The sequence below is a fragment of the Papaver somniferum genome, chromosome 8, assembly GCF_003573695.1.
Source record: "Papaver somniferum cultivar HN1 chromosome 8, ASM357369v1, whole genome shotgun sequence".
NCBI classification, from domain to species: Eukaryota; Viridiplantae; Streptophyta; class Magnoliopsida; order Ranunculales; family Papaveraceae; genus Papaver; species Papaver somniferum.
This window is the reverse complement of record NC_039365.1, coordinates 41,583,819-41,606,672: the sequence shown is the minus strand read 5'-3', so window position 1 is coordinate 41,606,672 and position 22,854 is coordinate 41,583,819. Positions and strand designations below refer to the sequence as shown.

The window sequence follows — 22,854 nt, the reverse complement described above, 5'->3', positions numbered from 1 at the left end:
TGAGCAATACTTGCTCATTCCATCAAAATTCAGTAAATTATCAGTAATTTGCTAAAATGAGCAATACTTGCTCAGTTGCTCGAATATTGATCCAATTATCAATATTCAGTAATTTTTCAGTAATCCGTCGAATTGAGCAATTGCTCAATTGCTCCAATATTGATCCAACTATCAATAATCAGTAATTCGTCGAGTTGAGCAATACTTGCTCAATTGACCAACTATCAATATTCAGTAATTCGTAATACTTGCTAAATTGCTCGAATATTGGTCCAACCATCAATATCCAGTAATTCGTCGAGCAACACTTGCTCAGTTACTCGAATGTTCCACTGAGAAATTCGTCATTCATGCTCAATTCAACAAAACCTAGACTCATTGGTCAACATGACTAATTAAATGCACGTCTGTCATGCAGACTCCACGATTTGTGAGATATCAATCACGTCACAAATGGGGGATATCACTTAGGGTTTTAGTCTGGCGGCTTACAGCACGTGGATTCATCCACAGCGAGAAATGTGAGCAAGTCGTGTCAACGGTTGAAGGAGTTAGCAAAGTAGTGGGTGAATGATCAACCAAGTCTCCGCACGATCTGGAACTGGTTTCACCACGATCTCCCACTTTCCCACTCTTTCACTCAAGAAACCGTCATACTTACAGGGATCAGGGTTTTCATCATTCTTGCAATATAAATAAGTCTAAATCGAGGACAACAGATAAGGAATCATCATCCGTCAAACAACTGGATTAAAACTTATTCACAGAACTCAACTTCAGCAGTTCACCAAAAATTGCAGAAACCTTCAACACATCCACAATCCTTGATCATCATTGATCCCACACAATTCTCAGCTTCCCTCCTACAGATCAATCCATCTCCCTCTTTGCGACCGAATTGACTCTGGAATGGCCATTGACTTGGTTTAGGCCGGAGTCCTACAGATTGATCTCTCGAATCTAAGCACTCCCTTTGCAGTGTATCTGTGTGAGGTTGAGAAGTTTGGTTGGTTCGAGGAATCTCCATCGCACGGTGATTCCCTCATTTCCTAAAAAACCAGCGACTCGTTACTCCCCATCCACACAACCACTGTCGAATATCGGGGTATTACACCCAGTCTAGCTAGAGATACGTTCCACATGAATTTCAAGGATTTTTGAATTGAGTAAACAGTTTTTTGGTTAAAAAACTGAAGAAAGGAAGAACATCGGGAAAAAAAAAAACAGGAAAGTAAAATTCCAAAATTCACTTTGGAATAAAAACTCTTTCATACGGGACTCTCGTTTAGACGACTCTTCTAATGTGGTTGTTTACTCCCAAGGAATGTACTAATGTTTCGCTTAAGGGAAAATTAGGCGCATGCAAAAATAAAAATATTCTCATTATCAGGCCCACAATTAATTTTAGGTATTGTGACACCCATAATTATTTCCGTGACACCCAAAATTATCCGAAATTTTTAAAAATCAGTACATAACTCGTTATGCATACTATTTTCTAGGCATAACTCATTATGCAGCCTAATTTTTCAGGGGTATAATTGGCAACGCAACTTTGATATAACATATCTAAAAATATGCGCCTTGGAATTTTACCAATTTTATACGTTGGAAATCTTTTTAAGAGAGCTACACAACGAGTACAAACAATAATATCAAATTTTTGTTTTTCACGAAAAAATCGGAGGTGATCATCATTTTAGAGAAAGATTTCGAAAAATGACTACTACATATTCGTTATGCAGACTCCAAAAAAGATGCATAAAACAATATGCATACACCACAAAAGATGCATAACACGTTATGCAACCATATTTTTGTTCATGCATCAATTATTTTGGTTATGCAGCCACTAAAATGATGTATATGCCTGAATCCAACAGAGAAAGTAGACGTATAACAAATTATGCAACCATTTTCTCGACTGCATAACAAGTTCTGCATCTATAACAGGTTATGTAGCCATTGTTTTGGTTTATTTTAGTGCATTCGGATAAAATTGATGCATAATGCATTATGCAGCCACATTCTCGGAAGGATAACAGGTTATGCATCCATTATCACGGCTGCATAACATGTTATGCAGATATTATTGTAGGTGCATGACAAGTTGTGCAGTCTTTTTTATTGCTGGTTTCGATACTAACAAATAAGTTGATGCATAACGTGTCATGCAACCATTTTCTGGACTGCATAACAAGTTATGCAACAATTTTTGTAGATGCATAACATGTTATGCAACCACTTCCGTAGCTTCATAACAATTTATTCAAACATTCAAATGTTTGGAAATGCGTATCTTACACTCAGATATATTCCACATCATGTCATATATTACTATCACATCATGTCATATATTCCACAAATGCAAGAAAATGTGAGCAACATGGAACTATAAAGTGTAAAATGCTGTACTTCCATTCTAACTCACACATGAATGACAAAAATATGTTCTTACACTTGCCACCTAATAGAATTTGAAATAAACAGAAATCCATCCTATTCTTTTGAAGCAAAAATCCATCCCATTCTTTTAAAAGTGCTTGATTATGAACCAAAACAGGGAAAAATAAGCTAAACAGAAAGTCCTTCCCAAACGACAAAACAAGGATGCATCTTCTTCTATCCAGTAACTAAACTCACTTCCCAAGATGGAAACCAAACATAAGCCACAAGAATACTGGCAGTGGTATATTCGCTGCAAATAAAAAAGAACGTCGATTTAAGAATTCTTGATCACAAACAGAAAAATCAAATGTAACTCGGCTAAGATATCATCATACCAAATTGCATATTCATACAGAACTCATCAAATCACGAAAAAACAAAACATTTGTGCAACTTAGACAAATCAAATCAAAAGAACGATACCCAAAGTCAGATACAATTACACAAATCCACATCCAAATCTATGAAATAACAAATTAATGAAATTCAACACCACTAATTGATTACAAAAAAAGCTACAACCATCATTTTCCACATCTTTGGTCTTATATTGGAAAAGTTTGGTTGAAATGTGATCATGCGATAGGGAAATTCATCCCTTATTGTGTATGTTGGGTGCAATAATTAAAATAAAGAAAAAATCAAATAAGCAAAAGTTATTGATACTTATTTCCTTTATAATGGAATTGATCGATTGACGAAACGAACGAGCTTCTCATATCTCCACAACAGCAACAAGACAAAACTTTGGAAAAAACAAAGTGAGTCACGTGTTCAACACGTTGCCCTTAAGACATTAGCGCCCGGCTACACTCAAGATTGATGCTATATCCCTCACAGGACGGATATCTCCAGGATAAAATACCCTACTACACCTACTACTAGCATATGTAGTAGATGCTCAACTTGAGCTTGGCAACTCCGAAAAAACCGTTAAGGAAAATCGCGAACTCTTAAGAAACGCTGTAAAAATATTTTCTCTTAGGGGTCCCTATAAAATATAGAGCAACCCCTTTCCCCTAGATTTTACAAAAATAGTGAATTTGTTTATATAATTGACAAACACAACTTAAGAAGAAAAACTCCACGATGTGGGACTAAAAGGTTTATATAGTTACTTAAAACTACTAAAAATTGGAAACTCCACGATGTGGGACTAAAAAGTTTCATTCACAAAATAAAACAATAAATTATAATTTTTTATTAAAACTTTAAAAAATTATTTTTTTATTAATCGTTTTCCAACAATCCCCCACATGAATGAAAACTCAATAAAACATGAAAACACAAATAGATCTTGGTAAATCAACATCCCAACCTCACGATACAAACAGACTAATCGTGCAAGTGTTGAAATCATACTAGTCATTTCTACGTCCTCTCCCTCACACAAAAGTGTGTTGACCCCAGGGTCATACTATGGATTGCATAAATCATAATAGTATTGAGAGCTTTCATCTTTAGTTCTCACATGGTGAGATTATAGGTATCTTTCACCAAAGTGAAAAAGCATGAACTAGTGAACCCTTAGTGACCTTTAGGTCCTAAGTTCCAGTAATACCAAAACCATCAAAACGAAAATCACATAAAAAGCGCAGGAAATACCATTTTAGGCAGAGGTGTCCATGAGGTCTTGAACCTTTGCTTAGTGAGATATTACCGGAATTACTTGCTAGAGACAGTGAACTATGTCTTGAACTGCTAGCATTTGATGTAATTCGTGATAACAACCACGGGTGATATCTCCAAGATTGCTGCCAAGCTCGTGCCGTTTTGTCCAATTTGGCCCTGGACATATCTTGTTTCTCAGAATGCTCTAGAGAATCAAAGCTCATATTCTCATAGGAAGCGGTCCACTTCCTCATTCAGATAGGTGAGTTTCCATAAAGAGTGTTACTGCTACACCCCACTTCAATCTTATAATGAAACTATAGAACTCATTAAGACTTCTTAAAAGTCATCCTTCACATGCAGTCACACTATCACGTCTACACCATAGAGAAGGGACAGAGAATAAAATTCTCTAGTGTTTACCTTTACCCACCACAAATTAGTTGTCTCATTTGAAACCTTTATCTTGGGATCTCCAGTCAGCAAGGTTGAGTATCCTTCATGGCAAGTTTAATTTATGAGCTTAAGCCCCTCCCCCTTCGATGCATTTCTAACTATCTCTTGGGATAAACCTTTCGTCAAAGATTGCGCGATATTCTCCTTGGACTTTATCCAATCAATGGAAATAACGCCGATTGAGATTAGTTATTTTCAGCTTTAGCTATTATATCTTGGCTAACACAATGTATAGATATAGCTGGCACAGGCCTATGCCAGAGAGGAATGTCTTCTAAAAAACATCTTAGGAACTCGCCCCCCTCTCGTGCTTTATCTAACTCAATACTCTCAGATTCCATGATGAATTGAGCCATATATGTTTTCTTGTAAATCTTCCAAAAACAAACCCTGGATCTAGAGTGAAACATATCCACTCGTAGGCTTAGACTCCTCTGAGTCAACTATCCAGTTTACATCACAAAGTCCCTCAAGGACAGCAAGATACCTTTGATAAATCAAATAAAAGGTAATAGAGTATTTTAGGTACCATAATACTCTACTCAGTGCATCTGAATGCTATTGCTCTGGACTATAATTATATCTACTTAACTTACTCACAATATAGGCAATATCTGGACTCTTACAGTTCATTAAATTCATCAGACATCCTATAACTCTTGATTATTCAAGTTAAGATACTCCATCACCCTTTTTTTCTTGAGTCTACAAGAATAATCGTACGGAGTACATGAAGGCTTACAATCACACTGATTGTATCTCTTAAGCATAAATTCAAAATAATAAAAATGACTAAGACTACATATGTTAGATTATTTTCTAAACCTCATCCCTAAGATTACATCAACATGGCCTAAGTCTTTCAAGTCAACGTTCTCATTCAGCGCATGTTTTTAGTGGAATTAATCACATCTATGTTTGTATCAAGTATAAGCATATCATCAACATACAAGCATACAATCACACATGCATCCTTAACAGGTTACTTGTAAATATACTTGTCAGATTCATTAACTTAAATCCACTACACATTATCACATGATCAAATTTTCCATGTCACTGTTTACGTGCTTATTTTATAAACCATACAAAATTTTGTTCAACTTACAAACTTTGTCATCATAACCTTTCACTACAAAGTCCTCAGGTTGGTCTATGTACATTTCTTTATCTAATTCACGATTTTAGAAAAGCTGTCTTAACATCCATCGATGTATCTCTAATTTGTTTATGACAGCAATAACAATTAGAATCTCAAAGTAAGTAAATCTCGTCACATGTGAATAAGAATCAAGGAAATATACACCTTCTTTTAGTTTATAGCATTTAGCTACCAACTTAGCCTAATATTTTTCTACAGTTCCATATACCTAATGTTTCCTCTTAAAGACTCATTTAGATCTTATGGTCTTACTCTCTGGAGGTAAACTATAAACCTCCCAAGTCAGGTTTTGACGGACTGAGTCCATTTCACTAAATGAAGCTTCTTACCAGAATGTGGTTTCAGTAGATATCAAGGCTTCTTTACAAGTACGGGGCTTAGACTAAGCTAGGCATGTTATGAAGTCGGCTTCATAAGAAGTCGGCTTCATAAGAAGTCTCAAGTCTAATTTTTTTTCTTCTCTTAGGCTCAACCGTAACTTCATCTTCCTTTAAGATAAGTTCTGACTATTTGAAAATAAATCTAGGGATCAACAACACATCTCTAATGAGGTACAGGTTTAAGAATAAACATCTTCAAAGAACTCAGCATCCCTAGATTATGTAATAGTAATCACACCAAAGTCAGAAAAAATCACACCAAAGTCTGAAAAATCAGAACACACAACCAAAAATCTATATCTAGAAGTATACTCAGCATACCTTATATGAAGACACAATCAACATTTTTGGTTTCTATCTACTTCTTTTAGGAAGACGAATGGTAAACTTAGTCAAACACCCCCAAACTTCGACGCATTCATAAGAAGGTCATCTACCTATCCATAAATCATATGAGTTTTATCTGATCCTTAAGGGTACTCTATTCAGGATATACTAGTTAACATGACTGCCTCCCCCCACAAGGCCGCAGGTAATCCTGAACTAATCAACATGAAAATTATCATCTTCTTAAGGATACAGTTGTTATGTTCAAGGCTTCTAATTGGTTTTGAACTTCAAGTTTATACATCTTAAGGCTTCCAAGGCATCATACTTATCCCTAAGCAAGTATACAAGACAGTACCTCGTACAATCATCTACGGAAGTTATAAACCATCTTTTACCACAGTGATTTTAGGTTGAACTCATGTCATCTAGGCCTAACTGAATTAATTCTAAAGGCTTAGAATTACTCTGAACATTTGTGCTAAAAGGTTTTAAAGCAAATTTGATTCTTCACAGATTTCACTTTTGTGTTCAAAGTCCAGACTAAATTTGGGTACGCAGCCTATGCTATCCAGTTAAGCATTGACTTATAAGTTTACGGTTACAAGCTTACCACATAAAACAATCAATCACATAAAGAAAACACAAGAATCAACTATGTTCACATCATCAGTTTTTTCCGTTAAGCTTATATAGACCCAAAGTCCTATAACTCTTGCTTAAAAAATAATTGCCTTGTTACAACAAGTTTTCCAGAAAAATTAAGATCTTAAATCTTTTTCCATCTACAATAGAACAAGATACAAGATTCTTGCATATGCTTGGAACATGAAAACTTCATTAAATGTGACAGTATTACAGATATGAGCTTCTGCTCGACCTTTTCCTTTTATGCAACCTCTATTGCAGATGAGTTACTCAAAAAGAGTTTCTTGACATCCCCTATCCTCTGATATGAGGTGAACATGTCTCTGTTTCAACAAACATTTTTGGTGGCTCCAGAGTCCACCTTCTGGTCTCTCACATTGGTTGTTAAAGTAACTTCCGACATCATGTCAATGAACTCGTTCTAATTTGTTTCAACTAAATTAGCATTAACTTTCTACTTATTAAGGTTTTATGTTGTCTACACTTTACTACCGTATGGCCCGGAATTTTACAAACATAGCAATCACCCTTAATTAAAGTAACGCCGGATTCAGTTTTACGAAACATACCTTTCTTATGAAGACTACGGTTAGAGTTGTGTTTGATATTCCCTCCTTTGTCAGCTTTGGAAGACTTGTGTTCATCTACATGCGCCTGGTAGCCATGTTCCTTTTCAATTTCATGTCACAATCTTCGTTTATACTCTGACCACGGACACGGTAATTTCCCGATCACCTAATACACCACATCTCACAAACCTTAGTTCCGAATATGAGTTTTGAAGATAATATCTAGATTTACAAACTTCGTTTGAACCACCATATCAAAAAACTCATGATTACCCCATAAAAAATACTTTAGTTAACAACAAAAGTTTGCCCGTCAGAATTTTTCAGGAACATTTGTCTGTTTTGTAAAATATCAAAAAAATACTTTTACAACTTCAAAAATTCTGAAATTTTACGTGGGTAACTACCAGGATGTCTAATACGTTGTGTCAAAAGGGTTCATCGAAATTCCTTCTAGGTTAAGAGATAATCTCGAAACTATACAGCTGACCAAAAAATTATTTTTGTTTTTACTCCACAATTAACATCCATGATTCACAAACCAACCAACCATTTTCGATTATTACAAATTCTAATGTCTTAAGATTGTTGGGTGCAATAATTAAAATAAAGAAAAAAATCAAATAAGCAAAAATTATTGATACTTATCTCCTTTATAATGGAATTGATCGATTGACGAAACGAACGAGCTTCTCATATCTCCACAACAGCAACAAGGAAAAACTTTGGAAAAAACAAAGTGAGTCACGTGTTCAACACGTTGCCCTTAAGACTTTAGAGCCCGGATACACTCAAGAGTGATGCTATAGTCCTCACAGGACGGATATCTCCAGGATAAAACACCCTACTACATCTACTACTACTTGAGCTTGGCAACTCCGAAAAAACCGTTAAGGAAAATCGCGAACTCTTAAGAAACGCTATAAAAATATTTTCCCTTAGGGGTCCCTTTAAAATATAGAGCAACCCCTTTCCCCTAGATTTTACAAAAATAGTGAATTTGTTTATATAATTGACAAATACAACTTAAGAAGAAAAACTCCCCGATGTGGGATTAAAAGGTTTATATAGTTTCTTAAATATTGGAAACTCCACGATGTGGGACTAAAAAATTTCATTCACAAAATAAAACAATAAATTATAATTTTTTATTAAAATCTTAAAAAATTACCAACCAAAAACTTCGTATAATGATTATTAAAAAATTATTTTAAAAAATTATTTTTTTATTAATCATTTTCCAACGGTGTATAGGGACAAAAAGAACAAAATTCAAGAAGCCCGTCACTAACTTCGATGTACTAGCCATTTTTCAACCTTAAAACACGCATTAAAAGATTCTCCGTCTTGATTTTCCAAGAGTATACCGAATCCAGCTGCACACTGACTATTATATAGTAGTTCTTCAGAGTGGTCAGTAGATTCACCACCTTTATGGTTGGTCCCTAACTAGAGAGGTGTTTGATATATGGCCCGTATACATGAGTATGCTGTTCATAAATCTTTTGTACATAGGTATTCTCATCTAATAACCTCTATTTTGATTCCATAAACTTCTTTCAAAAGAGGAAAATGAATGCCACAAGAAATTATAGGTCTAAGTCAATATGTTAAGGTTGGATTCGGATAAGCTATACATAAATCGCAGATGAGGGATTAGATTCATCACCTAAAGCATTTCCAATCTGAGTTGACTTAAACAAAAAACCTTAAATCCAGTATCAAATCGATCTTTCATCTACACACATCATCAAACAAACAAAACAAAGACAGATCTAAAGAAAAACAATATGATGTAAAGGATGTTATTGAGAAATCTTACTGTTAAGAAGAAGACCCAAAACAGCATCGACAGACCTAGAAGCAGAGATTACTGGTGCAGCTAATAACCGTTTTCCTCCTCTTCTCAATACAACGGCATCCATGGAAGACGAAATGGATGGGAAACTCCTTCTGTTTCCTCGCTCTCTAAGAAAAAAAAAGTAATCTCAGCAAAACATGATTTTAGAAAATAATGGTTTCTGAGGAATTTTAACCAAAAATGGGTGCGCGGGTGAAGTTTTTTCCCAGTGGGTTTCAAATTGAAAAAATCTATAGAATTGGGTCTGACAGTAGTTTTCACTTCGCTTAAATATGTTTGCTTTTGAAACCTGTTTTGAGGCATACAGAGTTTTTTTGAGGCATATTAAATGATGATACCATCTAGGGTATCTTTATAAGGGGTGTTTGTATATTGCCCCAAAATTACTAGGCTACCCTTTAATTAGATTAAATTACATAAATAAACTTCAATAAAAACTTAAATTAAAATTTAGGTAGATTACTGAAATAGCCTTTGACCAAATTAAAACCTAGACAAAAACTAAATCAGTCTTCGTTCTTTCTTATTTATATTCTTTCTTCTTCATTCCTTCTTCTTCATTTCTACGCCGAACCCTCTCCATAAACCGATTAATCGTTCAATTTTACTCTGTTCGATCGATAAAATAGGATTTCTTAGTTGAAATAGGGTTTTCAGAGGCCCAAATATTTGCGACAAAATAGGACGAACCTAGGTATGTTCTTTCTTTTTTGCTTTGTGGAAGAACAGTTCGTCCCAAATTTTGGTTGCCATTTTGAGATGAACTTACAGTATTTTGAAGTTCGTCTCATTCGATTGCACTTTATTTTAAGACGAACTATAGAACTTCTCAGGTATAAAATTGATGTAGAAACTGACAAGATAGGATATTAGTTTGGTGTACTAGTTTGATCATTAGTTTGGTGTACTCGGTTGACATGTAGTCTATCATAGTTGTTGCTTCTTAATAAAATATAGTACAAACAGACTGTGATTTGTAATGACAGAAAAATGCTGCAAGGATAGAATGAATGGAAACAGTAAGATATGCTTATTTAAATGTTGTATATCAGTGTATGGATCGATGTGGAAAGGTCAGTGGAGTGTTGTACCAACATGTGGCCATTTATGTGGACACCACCTTTCTATAAGGTATGGAGATTTGAGAAGTAAGGCTAAGGAAGCTTTATCCATCCTACTGCAGAAAATTTTCTCCTAAATGTAAATGGACATGTGTAAGTACCATCAGATTAGCTTTATGTGTTCGTTTTATATTTCTGTAACTGGTACGTTGCAGCATTTATGTATGGTTGTTCATAATGGTCTGGTTCCTGCATTTCAGCATCTGGTGCAGTGAACAATGGCACAATATTGCAACCAAATACTGAAATATAAGAATATCTGATTCTCACTGTTACAATTATTATTCTTTGATATCTTAGATAACTCAATCAAAGAAACTAACTACAGGTTCGGCTAACTCAAAAATTTAAAACAAGAGTCGAACCTAAGGAATTCTAGAAGTAGAAAAAGGTTCGGCTAATTCGATAGTGTACACTTAGAGCCGAACTTTGGACTACTTAAGTAAAAATTGGATTTGTAGTGTAATGTTCGGCTGTAACAATTTGAGCCGAACATAACCTTGTAACTCAAAAAAAAAATCACAATAACAATGGGTTCGGCTATCCAATGAAAGCGATCGAACTAGCCGAACTTTTCTTCCCTGTTTACAAGTTCGACTCTTATTGTCCAGCCGAACCCAGTACAGAACTTCGAAAAAGTTTGTAAAAATTCATTTTATTTGGAGAATCGAAGCTAATATATCTTCTTTCCGAGATGAGGCTTCTCCTGGATCATCCATTTTGAATCTCACAAATCTAAAAAACCCTAGTTTTTTTCACTCCTTCTTTCTCTCTCAAAAACCCCACTCACACTTAAAAATCAGATTTTTTTCAATTGATATAACACTCACAACTTAATTTAGTCGATCATTAAAATTATTAAGTCATAATCATTAACACTAATTAAATAAGGGTAGTTATGCCATTATCAAAAAGGATAGATAAGAGGTGATGGTGCTTTTTCTTTCAGTGACCCTATTTTGACATCATTCAGTATGTCTCAGAAAAACTCAGTATGCTTCAAAACAGGTTTCTTGGTTTTGGTTTTACAGATTTGCCTTGGAATTGTATGTATGAACCCCAAGGCCCAAGCCCCAAACGCATTTTTAATTTCCTCTTTACAATGCCACGCCCGCGTGATTATTTTAAGCTGGATCATTAGATGATCAAGACAAGTGAAACTTTTGTTGGTTGACCACCTTAGATTGTTGAAGGGCTGTTGTAAAGTGACAAACCACTTCTTACCTCAATTTCTTGATATTTTATTATCTCACGTTGTGGATCACCCACTTCATAGAACGATATTTATTACTAGCTGCAACTTGTTGTTCATGTTGAAGGTCTTCTATGGAGTGGATCAGAAATCTACAGCGTTAACTAAGGCTGCACATGGTGAGTTTGGGTGAGGTTATTGTTAAAACCGTTGACCTAACCATATATATAGCACAGTTATCATATTTGAAACCGAAAACGAACTGTTCAGTTATGGTTTTCATCGGTTACGGTTTTCATCGTCGCGGTTCGGTCACGATTTCAATTGGTTTTTAACCGACTCATACCCAGAAAAGAAAAAAAGATTATCATTGCATCTGTTTTCTCAAATCTTAATTACATGATGTGTATTACATATCATCAAATTACAAACCCAACTTAAAGATTCATACAAAATCATAATTACAAACCCGAAATCATAATTACAAACCCAATATAGAGATAACAATCATAAATAAAACTAAAAAAAATGGATTCTTAAGAACCCTAAAGTTCTAATATTTTCTTCCAAATCAATTTTTTCAGGTTATATGAACACAAATCCAACTAAATAAACATCCATCAACACACCATCTACAAAAATAAGAATTGAAACCCATGAAATCTAACTAATTAGACAAAAAAAACCAACTTTTTAAGAACCCTAAAATTCTATTGTGATCATTAATCTTCGATTTTCCCCAATCAAAAGGTGGTGTTGCTTGTGCTGGTGGTTTAGCTTGTGGTGGTACTCGTGATGATGGTGTAGCAGTTGATGATAATGTAGCAGGTGGTGGTGCTGGAGATGGTGGTGTAGCAGTTGATGGCGGTGTATGCTGGAAAGGAGAAGATTGAAAAGGAGAAGAAAAACTAACTAAAACAGATAAGCAAGAGGAAGGAAGAAAAGAAGAAGGAAAAGAGGTGGTGATTGCGGTGCAACCGAAGGAGGGAAGACTAGAGTTGCTGGGAAGAAGAAGTGAAGAAGAAAGGATACTTGTTTTAGATTTAGGATTAGATATATAAGTTAAATATATACTGAGAATAGACGGCTAAGATTTGATAGCAATCTAAATATATGAATATTAATGATCGGTCAATACAGTTCGGTTAGGGTGCGGTTACAGGTAAAACCATTGACCGCACCGAAGATCTAACGGTTACTAAAATTAAAACCGTGACCGATCGTTGGATCATCGGTTCGGTACGGTTACGGTTTGGTTGTTGCGGTTTAGGTGTGGTTTGTGGTTTGCGGTTCCTTTAGTGTGCAGCCCTAACGTTAAAATCAAGTTAAAGTTGTATGTAGTCCGATTGACTTGAGTTTCATTGAAAATTGATGATCAACATTTTGATGGTACAAAACAAAGCCATCAGCCAGCAAAAGAAGGGTATTATCGTTTTACACGAATTCCCATTAGTCGGCGTCAATATTCGTGTCCAAAATTACTTTTAAGAATAAACAACACCACACCGTGTTTTTGTCTTCCGGTGGCAGTGCTTCAACATGCAATTGCCACAAAAGACGTGTGGTTCATGCCATCTCTTCGGGAGCTCACGCAAGAAGTGGAGAAGCTCCATGGACATTGCTGTGCATCAACTCCTGAATTGTCTCCATCAATCAAGGCCGAATTGTCATAAGTTTTTGCATCATTGTTTAACCACGGCTTTGGGGTTCAGTAGAAACTCCGTTTCGTAAGACGTGTTTAATTGATGTTGACATTGGTAGGGGCAGTCCTAAAGCCCCCAAAAGTCGCGAAAATATGTTCCATGGAAAAATGGGTTTTACATTTTGGGTCAGCAAAGAACATGCTATGTAAATCATTGTTCCTGCACATTGTAATGTTCCTAACACGTTGATAATGAAGTCAGAACAAGAGACTTACTATTTACCAAAGAAACTTACACGTTAAAAATCAAATGCATCCACTTTTAACCCTTGTTACATTTACCAGAAAAAATTACTATTTACCAAAAGCTGAGCAGCTTGATGCCGTCACTCTCATAGGCCACAACTCAATCACAAAGTCAGAACAGGTAGAAATTATGCCTACGAGGCCGGTGTTGGTGTTGCAGCAGGTGTTGCTGTTGTTATTTTTCAGATTCCTTTCCAGCAAAGTGAGTTCCGAGGCTTCATTTTTGAGTTCTGAGGCTTCATTTTTCCTTTACTACTGCACTAGTCTTCAACAAATCAATCAATAATGAGGGACACCTCTTCTCCAAATAGGCAAACCCATCACACTTTGTAATCTTTGCATGTAAAACATTTTAATTAATAGTAAGAATTGTTTAATCGGAAACTGAAAGACACTTGGTACTCGTCATTTTAATAGTAAGAATTCTCAGAAGTCTAAACACAACACTCACCTTCTAAGTTTCCGGGTATAGCTACGAAGTTTAGATAGACAGTTTTCAGTTCCAGGCATTTGTATAGTTCTGCTAGGCCAGTGTATTTGCCACAGGATTTGCAGCATAACATAGGCGAACTTGTAGGCAAAAACAGAAACAGAACTAAAACTTCTAATGAGCCTGTTTCTGCCACATTTTCTCTCAAAACTACTCACACTTGTAACCCGTCAAGTCAGAAAATATCAGATCATTCTTTTCTATTTACTAACCAACTAATGGCACTGAGAAATAACACCCTTAATTGGCTAAGGGCACACCAGTCAGTACCATGTTTTTAGCAAACGAGTAGCTGTAGCTAAGGATGCACAGGAACCGAACCAGAACCGGAAAACCGTACCAGAACCGGCAAATCGGGATCAGAACCGTACCGAAACCGGAGAAGGCGGGACAGGGACCGGGAACATGATTCAAAACTGGTTGTATAGTAAGTACATGGACCGGTTCTAGTTGATTCTCGTACCTCTACCGGACTGAATTACCTGGAGTGATTATATCCACTGATTTAAATGCATCTTAAACGTTGATGCTAGGTTTTATAATCTCTTAATCTCGTTAGTCTCTCGTTCTTTCCTTCCTCTTCCTCCTCTTCTTCACTTTTTTTTACAGAGACACCACCACCACTTCATGACGAATTAGAGATCGACTATCAGTTTTACACTTTCACTCTCTCACTCGTCGCCTCCTTTTCTTTCAACTGAAAGAACAACATCTGCACAATTTTTAATGTTAGATTGAGTTAGGGTTTTTACTTTTTTAGTGTGTGTTAGTAATCAGAAGATGGATCTTGCTTTAAATTTGAAGTTGGCAGTGAATAAATGAAGAAATTGATATATTAGGGTTTGAGTGGAGAATAAATTGAGTGGAAATGGGAACTAGGGTTTGTATCAGAATCTGAAGTTGAAGAATGGGTTCTGGTTGATTGAAGAGATGAATTGATTCCGTGATGGGTATTAGGTTGATTCAAGAATTAGGTTTGATGTTTCTGGGAGTTGACTGATAATGGTGATATAATGGTGGAGTTGGTGTTGAAGTGAATCAAGCACATAGAAAGGAAAAATTGATCTGGGTTTAGAATGTTGAGTTAGGTACTTACCCAATTTGATTTTGCATGGTTCGAATACTCTCTAATTTGTGTTAATGAAAAATCCTTGTGATTTTTATTGCAGATTGTTTGATGTTCTCTATTTTTACTTGTTTAATTTGTAAACTATACAATCAATCGTCTGTGAAACGAGTTTCTGCACACATCATGTTTGTGTTAATGCCTCAAACAAAATTTGGGTGTTGTCTGATGTTGGTATTACTCAATTTTTACTTTAAGTGTCATTGAGTATGTTGTGCAACAAATATTGGAGGTAAAAACCCGGTACCGGTCAGTACCGGACTGGTTTTATAGGTACAGGTACAACTCCAGATACATGTACAGGTACCGGTCCTTAAAATGAAGATCCGGCCAACTCCAGGTACATGTATCGGGTTCATAAGAAACCCGAACTGTACCGTTCCATGTGCAGCCCTAGATGTAGCCCAATCCAATTTTATGGACACTCCAGTTAATTTTACATTTTAATTTAGCACTGCGTCAGTGAAATCAACAAAGCTGATAAAACTGATTCCACCAAACTAGCATGTGCTAGAAAGAAATTTTAAACGACCTTACTTCAGAAATCAATGCATCAAGTATTTTCCCCATAAAACTGCGGTCCTCTTTTAGGTTAAAGATGCATCAAGCCAAAAAAATGTTGGTGAATAAACCATATATCTTTTGGGGACATAATCGTATAATCACTTCTCTTCAACAGAAGAACTAAAGAAGGTCACATGCCTATGGCTATATAAACCGCATGGACACGTGCACAATAAATCGGGTGACGCGGAGTAAAGGTACGGTTAAATGACTCGACACAAATAGCCTGTTCTGATACCATGTTAGAATACGGGCATCCAACTCAAAACCAATAGGAAATGAGTGGAGAGGCCCAAAGGATTATAAACTGCAGGATCTTAGATTGCCCAAACAATGTGGGACTAATAATCTCAACACACGTGATTTTTTATGAGTAATCCAAATTGTTATTGCGGCAGTATGTTAAAGAAAACACCAATCAAGTCAAAAGGACTAGCAGAAGGATATATTGAAAGTAAGAAATTCTTAATGTTGGTAGGAAGAAGTTAATATCATACCTCAATGGTATCAGGATGCAGCCGACGATCGCATAATTTTACATGATTTTCATTCAAATAAACAGCCTCCACAGTTGCTACGCCACCATGTTTGCTTTCTTTAAGAAATTGTGACTTTATACCTGTACAGCAAAGTTTCCTGTAACCAACCGAAACATCTTCATAAAGATAAACCCTACTGAGGATGAGTACCTCTTAAACTGTACAGGACTACTAAGCAACAGAAACTAAAGAGAGAAACATAAAATCTCAAGCAAAGCCTAAAAGGTAAAACATAAGGCTCGTACTTAACACAACCTTATGACATCATCTGGGGAGCTCATGTTATTGATGACAGCAGCTACAAATTCTCACAGAAATTGAAATGAGGAACAGCATCCAGCATAAAACACATGCAACGCACAGCAACGTGTTGAAAGGATGATTGCTTCAGTAAGGCTATTAGACTCTTGAAGGTAAACCTAGCGCACATAAGTAAGAAAAATTAGTTAGAAGGTCTAGCCTATTAAGATATGATACATCATAAAAATCCAGTAGGAAGAACCCTGAACAGGCTGAGCAATATATATGGAATCGCAAATCAGAAAGAACATACGGTTGGAACTAACTATAACTGACTACATGTTAAGGATTTCAATGCAATGGGAAGTATGGTTAAGGTTAAAATCCATGTAACATGATTCTAAAGCCTTGTAGGTGTTAAATTTTGCTGTTTCTCCACAGACTCAGCAGAGGAGCAAACATCTCAGCCAACCTGCCTCAGACCAAAACTGAAATCGCAGGACCCGTACACTACCTTCAACTGAAAGTAGTCGAGATTTAAATTAAACAGCTATTAAAAATGCTTTTACAATTAGCCCATAATCATTAGACCGCTAAAATACTAATCGTGCATGTTGACATGGGGTTACAGCAATCACAGAAAGTGTATCACCAGGTTTTCGACATCACTTGGAAATAGTGAATAAGTGGAAGGAATAACTTACTACAAAACCAAACTATATTTTTGGGGATGAATGAGATGTAAGAATCTTTCACTCACTAATGTAACAACGTATATCTGTAGTTGATGTCATGACTTAATTTTCTTACTGGAAACAAGTCTTGCCATAATAAAAACTCATACCTTATAAGAGGTCAACAATGTGAATTCAAAGAATCACATTTTTATTACTTCCTTCTAAACATTCATCTCCTGCTCGACAGCTCCTTGTCGGTGGGGAAGTCTGATCTGATAACTGTTGCACACAGTGAAAGAAGAGTCAAATTGGAAAACATGACAAGCAAACCCACATCAAGAGTAGTGAACTGATATAATGTGGCGAAGCATGAAAAATACCCAGGAATGATATCTATGAGAATAGCCAATAAGGAGAGAAGCCCAAGCTAGTTGCTTGATTTTCATCTTTGGAAAGCTACACCATCTCTTTTAAGAATTTAATATTCGACAACGGATCAGTAAACAACGCCAATCCCAACTCTGCAAGTTTACTCTTCTTACTCAAAAGAAATTCTTCAGCTGAATGTTCTTCTTTCACCTCAGCCTAGAGGCAGAAAAATATCATTAAGAGAATAAAGAGCTGCTAAAGGTATAGTCATAACATATTAACTAAACAATAATTGTACATGAAAATAGGAGAATGTTAATGATAATGTAAAAGAAGAAGAGATTCTAAAAATTTGGATCCCACTATAAACGTCCTCGATAAGTTCATCAATAGTAAAAAGAGAAAAAATGTAATACAGTTGAAGGTTCGAAACCTTAAGGAATCAGTTCAACACAGGAAGTATAGGACCTAGCTTATAAGCTAATGCCAGTTTATGCCCAGTGTATAAACCATCCAGGGAACCAAAATAGGACTGAAAACTAAGACCCAATGTTTTCCAACTTTGTGATTTTAGCTCCACAAAACAATGGATATGCTTCCTTTGTCATTAGTCAGTGACTTCTTGTCAATCATGAGCATATAGTAATGAAAAAAACTCAAATAAATCTAAAGAGATTCAGCAAAAAGAAAAAAAAACCTGTAATAAAAAGAAAATACCAATGCTTGAGGTTGAGGATCTGCTTCCAATTCCACCTCATCTGCACTAACTATCTCCTTTTTGCTGCTTCTTTGCCTCTTTCCTAGTCTTCTTCATCTTTGCTCTCCTTTCTGGATTTGTAAGCTTTACAACAATTGCATTCGTTCCATCATCATCATTTGCAGGTCTCTTAGCTTCCTTTGAAGCTGCATTATTACCCATGTCAGAAAATACATCGCAGTTCATTATTACCTTTGAAGCGAGACAGATAATAGAACAAACTAATACTCACCAGTTATGTATATTAATTTTCCATCCAAGGATTTAATAGTAAGAATACAGGATCCACAATTGAAACTAACGTGTAGAGACTTAAACAAACTTTGATATTGATTACTAACTTGTTTTAATACATGAGAACTCAATACATATTTATATACAAGATATCTTGGACTCCAAGATAATCAAGTTTCCTAACTAAAGACAATTTCCTAATACAAAAGAAATTCTAAAAATATTAAAAACTCAACTTTGTACAAAGTTAGGAAACAATGTACAAGTTGGTTATATTGTGTTAACACCCTCCCGCAAGCGTAACGGGTTATCTTGAACCGTAAGCTTGAAACGTAAAAGAGAAAACCTATCTTTAGAAAGTGGTTTTGTAAAAATGTACGCAATTTGATCTTTAGAAGAAACAAAACGAACATCCAGAAGTTTGGAAGCAACTTGATCACGAACAAAGTGATAATCAATCTCTATATGTTTGGTCCGAGCATGGAAAATAGGATTAACTGTGAGATAGGTAGCACCAAGATTGTCACACCATAAAATCGGAGGAGAATGTGTAGAAATGCGAAGTTCAGAAATAAGTGATTGAATCCACATAATTTCGGCAGTAGCAATAGCAAGACCTCGATACTCGGCTTCAGTACTGGAACGAGATACTGTTTTCTGTTTACGAGCACTCCAAGAAATAATGTTACCTCCCAAATAAACACAATATCCACTAGTAGAACGACGATCATCAAGAGAACCAGCCCAATCAGAATCAATATACGCACAGAAAGACAGTTGTAAAGAGGGTGACGGTTTAATAAGTATACCAAACGTACTTGTATGTTTAAGATAACGAAGAATACGCTTTACTAAACCCAATGAAAATCCGTAGGAGCATGCATAAATTGACAAACTTTATTGACTGCGAACGCAAGATCTGGACGAGTAAACGTCAAATATTGCAAAGCTCCAACAATACTGCGATATTCAGTAGCGTCCTTTAATAAAGTACTACGGTCAGAAGACATATCACCAGAAGTACTTAGTGGAGTAGTAATTGGTTTGACTCCATCCATTTTGGCTCGAATTAGAAGATCATGAGCATAACGTTGTTGAGAAAGAAATAACCCAGAGGAAGTACGAATTGCCTCAATTCCAAGAAAATAAGATAATTGATCAAGATATTTAATCGCAAATTCATGTTGTGAACGAGTAAGAATAGAGGCAATACCTGAAGAATTAGAGCCAGTAACGATGATATCATCCACATAAACCAACAAGTAGATAATTCCATAAGACCCATTATAGATGAACAAGGAGGAATCACACTTGGAAGTAACAAAGCCAATTTGCAATAAAAAATTGCTAAGCCGATGATACCATGCACGAGGAGCCTGTTTAAGACCATAAAGAGAACGACGTAACTTGCAAACATGTGTAGGATAACGAGAAATAACATAACCTGGAGGTTGTTTCATGTACACATCTTCCTGGAGTTCGCCATGTAAAAAAGAATTATGCACATCAAGTTGACGAATAGACCAATTGGAAGACAAAGCCAGAGTAAGAATAAGACGTATAGTACACGGTTTAACAACATGACTAAACGTTTCAGAATAATCAAACCCTTCTTGTTGATTATATCCTTTAGCAACCAGACGAGACTTACGACGCGCAATTGTACCATCAGGATTACGCTTAATCCGAAAAACCCACTTACAACCAATAACATGCATAGAAGGATGATAGGGAACCAGCGACCAAGTACCATTTCGAAGTAAGGCATTGACCTCGTCATCGGATGATGCACACCATAGAGGATCCTTATGAGCTTGAGAAATACAAGTTGGTTCAAGAGAAGAGTCACATACAAGAGCATACATTGAATTTGGTTTAAAGATACCATCTCTAGCAAGTGTAACCATTGAGTGTGATGGAGGAACAGGAACAGACGAAACTGTGGACGGATCAGGTGCTGTGGAGGAAGACGGTTGCAAAGAAACAGCAGAAGGTGAAGTTGACGGCGGAAGCAAGGAATTATCAATGATTGAACTCGGTGACAGTGGAATCAAATGATCAGTAATGATTAAAGGCGGCTGATGATTGGAGGACTGCTGATGACTGGAAGACGACTGATGATTGGAAGATGGTTGATGATTGGAGGACAGCTGATGATTGGAAGACGGCTAATAATTGGAGGACAGCTGATGATTGGAAGACGGCTGATGATTGGCAGTTGATAATGGCAGCTGATGATTGAAAGTTGGTAATGGCGGATGATGATTGACAGTTGAGAATGGCGGCTGATGATTGGCAGTTTGTAATAGCGGCTGAGATTTGAAACCAGAAGATGACGGTAATAAATGGGAATTAACAGGAATAGAAGAAGAAGTTACCTGAGAAGATGTTGACGTCGGCAAAGGTGATGACGCGGAAGCAAAGGGAAAAGTAGTCTCATCAAAGATGACGTGGTGACTGACATATATGCGACCCGTAGGAATATGAAGACATTTATAGCCTTTATGAGATGGACTATAGCCAATAAAAGCACAAGGGGAGGACAAAGCATCCATTTTATGAGATCGATACAGACGCAAGTGAGGATAACAAAGAAAACCAAAAACACGAAGAGATGTGTAATCAGGAGGAGTACCAAAAAGGGCTTCATAAGGAGAAGAATTATTGACAGAAGTTGAAGGGACACGATTCATTAGATAACAAGCAGTGTAAAAAGAATCATACCAATATGAGGATGGCATGGAAGCCATATTAAGAATGGTAAGACCTGTTTCACGAATATGACGATGACGACGTTCAACCAAACCATTTTGTTCAGAAGTATGAGGACAAGAGAAACGATGAAAAATACCAAGTTTTTGAAGGGGTGAAGTGAGTTTACGGTACTCGGCAGCATTATCAGATTGAAAAATCTTAATTTTACGATTAAAAATATTTTCAACATGCTTTTGAAACAAAAAAAAGATGGAGAAAACATCAGACTTTTGAGACATAGGAAACATCCAAGTAAAGCGACTGTAAGCATCAATGAATATGACATAATATCGATAACCTTCATTAGATAAAATATGAGATGGTCCCCACACATCAGAGAGAATTAAATCTAATGGATTCAAATAAATTGTTGTACTGGAGCGAAAAGGTAATTTATGACTCCTATGCTCATGGAAAAAGGAACAAAAACTAATAGTTTGGTTGGAAACGGGAAGAGAAAACTGAGAAATAACTTTGCGAACAGTGCGCATCATTGGATGACCCATCCTAGCATGCCAGGCTTGTAAACTGGCACGTTCACCTATGCAAGATCGAGGAGATCAATTGAGATGAGACATCAAGTTGATAGAGACCACCCTTCCTAATGCCGCGAAGAAGCACCTTCCCGGTACATCGATCCTTCACAAGACAAAAAGTTGGATGAAATTCAAATAGGACATTATTATCAGTGGTGAAACGAGAAATAGACAAAAGATTATGAGAGATTTTGGGTTCAAAGAGAACATTACGAAGTTGCAACTTACGGTTGGTAGGTTCTAAACTAGAGGAACCAATATTAGAAATTGGTATAGAAGAACCATTACCCATCTGAATTTGATCAGGACCAGTATACTCAGTAGGGAACTGAAGACGAGAAAAATCATTGGTTATATGATCCGTAGCACCGCTATCAGGTATCCAAGAAGGTGACGGCAGAAGTCCAGGTCCAGATGCAGCATAAGCCCGAGGGATAGAGGATGGTGGTTTACGTCGAGGGGGACGAAAAGATTTATCATACCGGTTCCAGCAATCCTGGGCCTCATGGTTCGGACGACCACAAAGTTGACAGCAAAGAGAGGAAGGAGAACTAGACTGCACACGCCCATGTTGGTAAACATGAGAAGCAGGCCCACGGGAGTTGGCAGAACGAGCAGGCTGGAAATTCTGAGAGTTGAACTGGGCTGGGCCTCGTTTGTTGCCAGACGAACAAACATTGTTGGACCAAGAGGAGGAGGCTTCAGGAGGATCAGAAGAGAATCGTGGATTGTACTGGAGAGTATTAGCATCAACATTAGCTACATGCTGTGAATTGGACAGCTTTATCTGCTGATCAATACGCAGTTCAAAGGTAAGGAGAAAGGTAAGAAAATCTTCAACAGAG

General features: G+C 36.5%; 1 long non-coding RNA gene across 1 annotated transcript; it reads right to left on the bottom strand.

Annotated features, from left to right (window-relative positions):
* Positions 1–16,824: 16,824 nt before the first annotated feature.
* LOC113304293 lies at positions 16,825–17,857 on the bottom strand. The gene is made up of 3 exons (XR_003338128.1): positions 17,740–17,857; positions 17,527–17,638; positions 16,825–16,861 (listed from the first exon to the last, which is right to left on the bottom strand). It is a non-coding gene; the product is annotated as an uncharacterized LOC113304293 (long non-coding RNA).
* Positions 17,858–22,854: the final 4,997 nt, after the last annotated feature.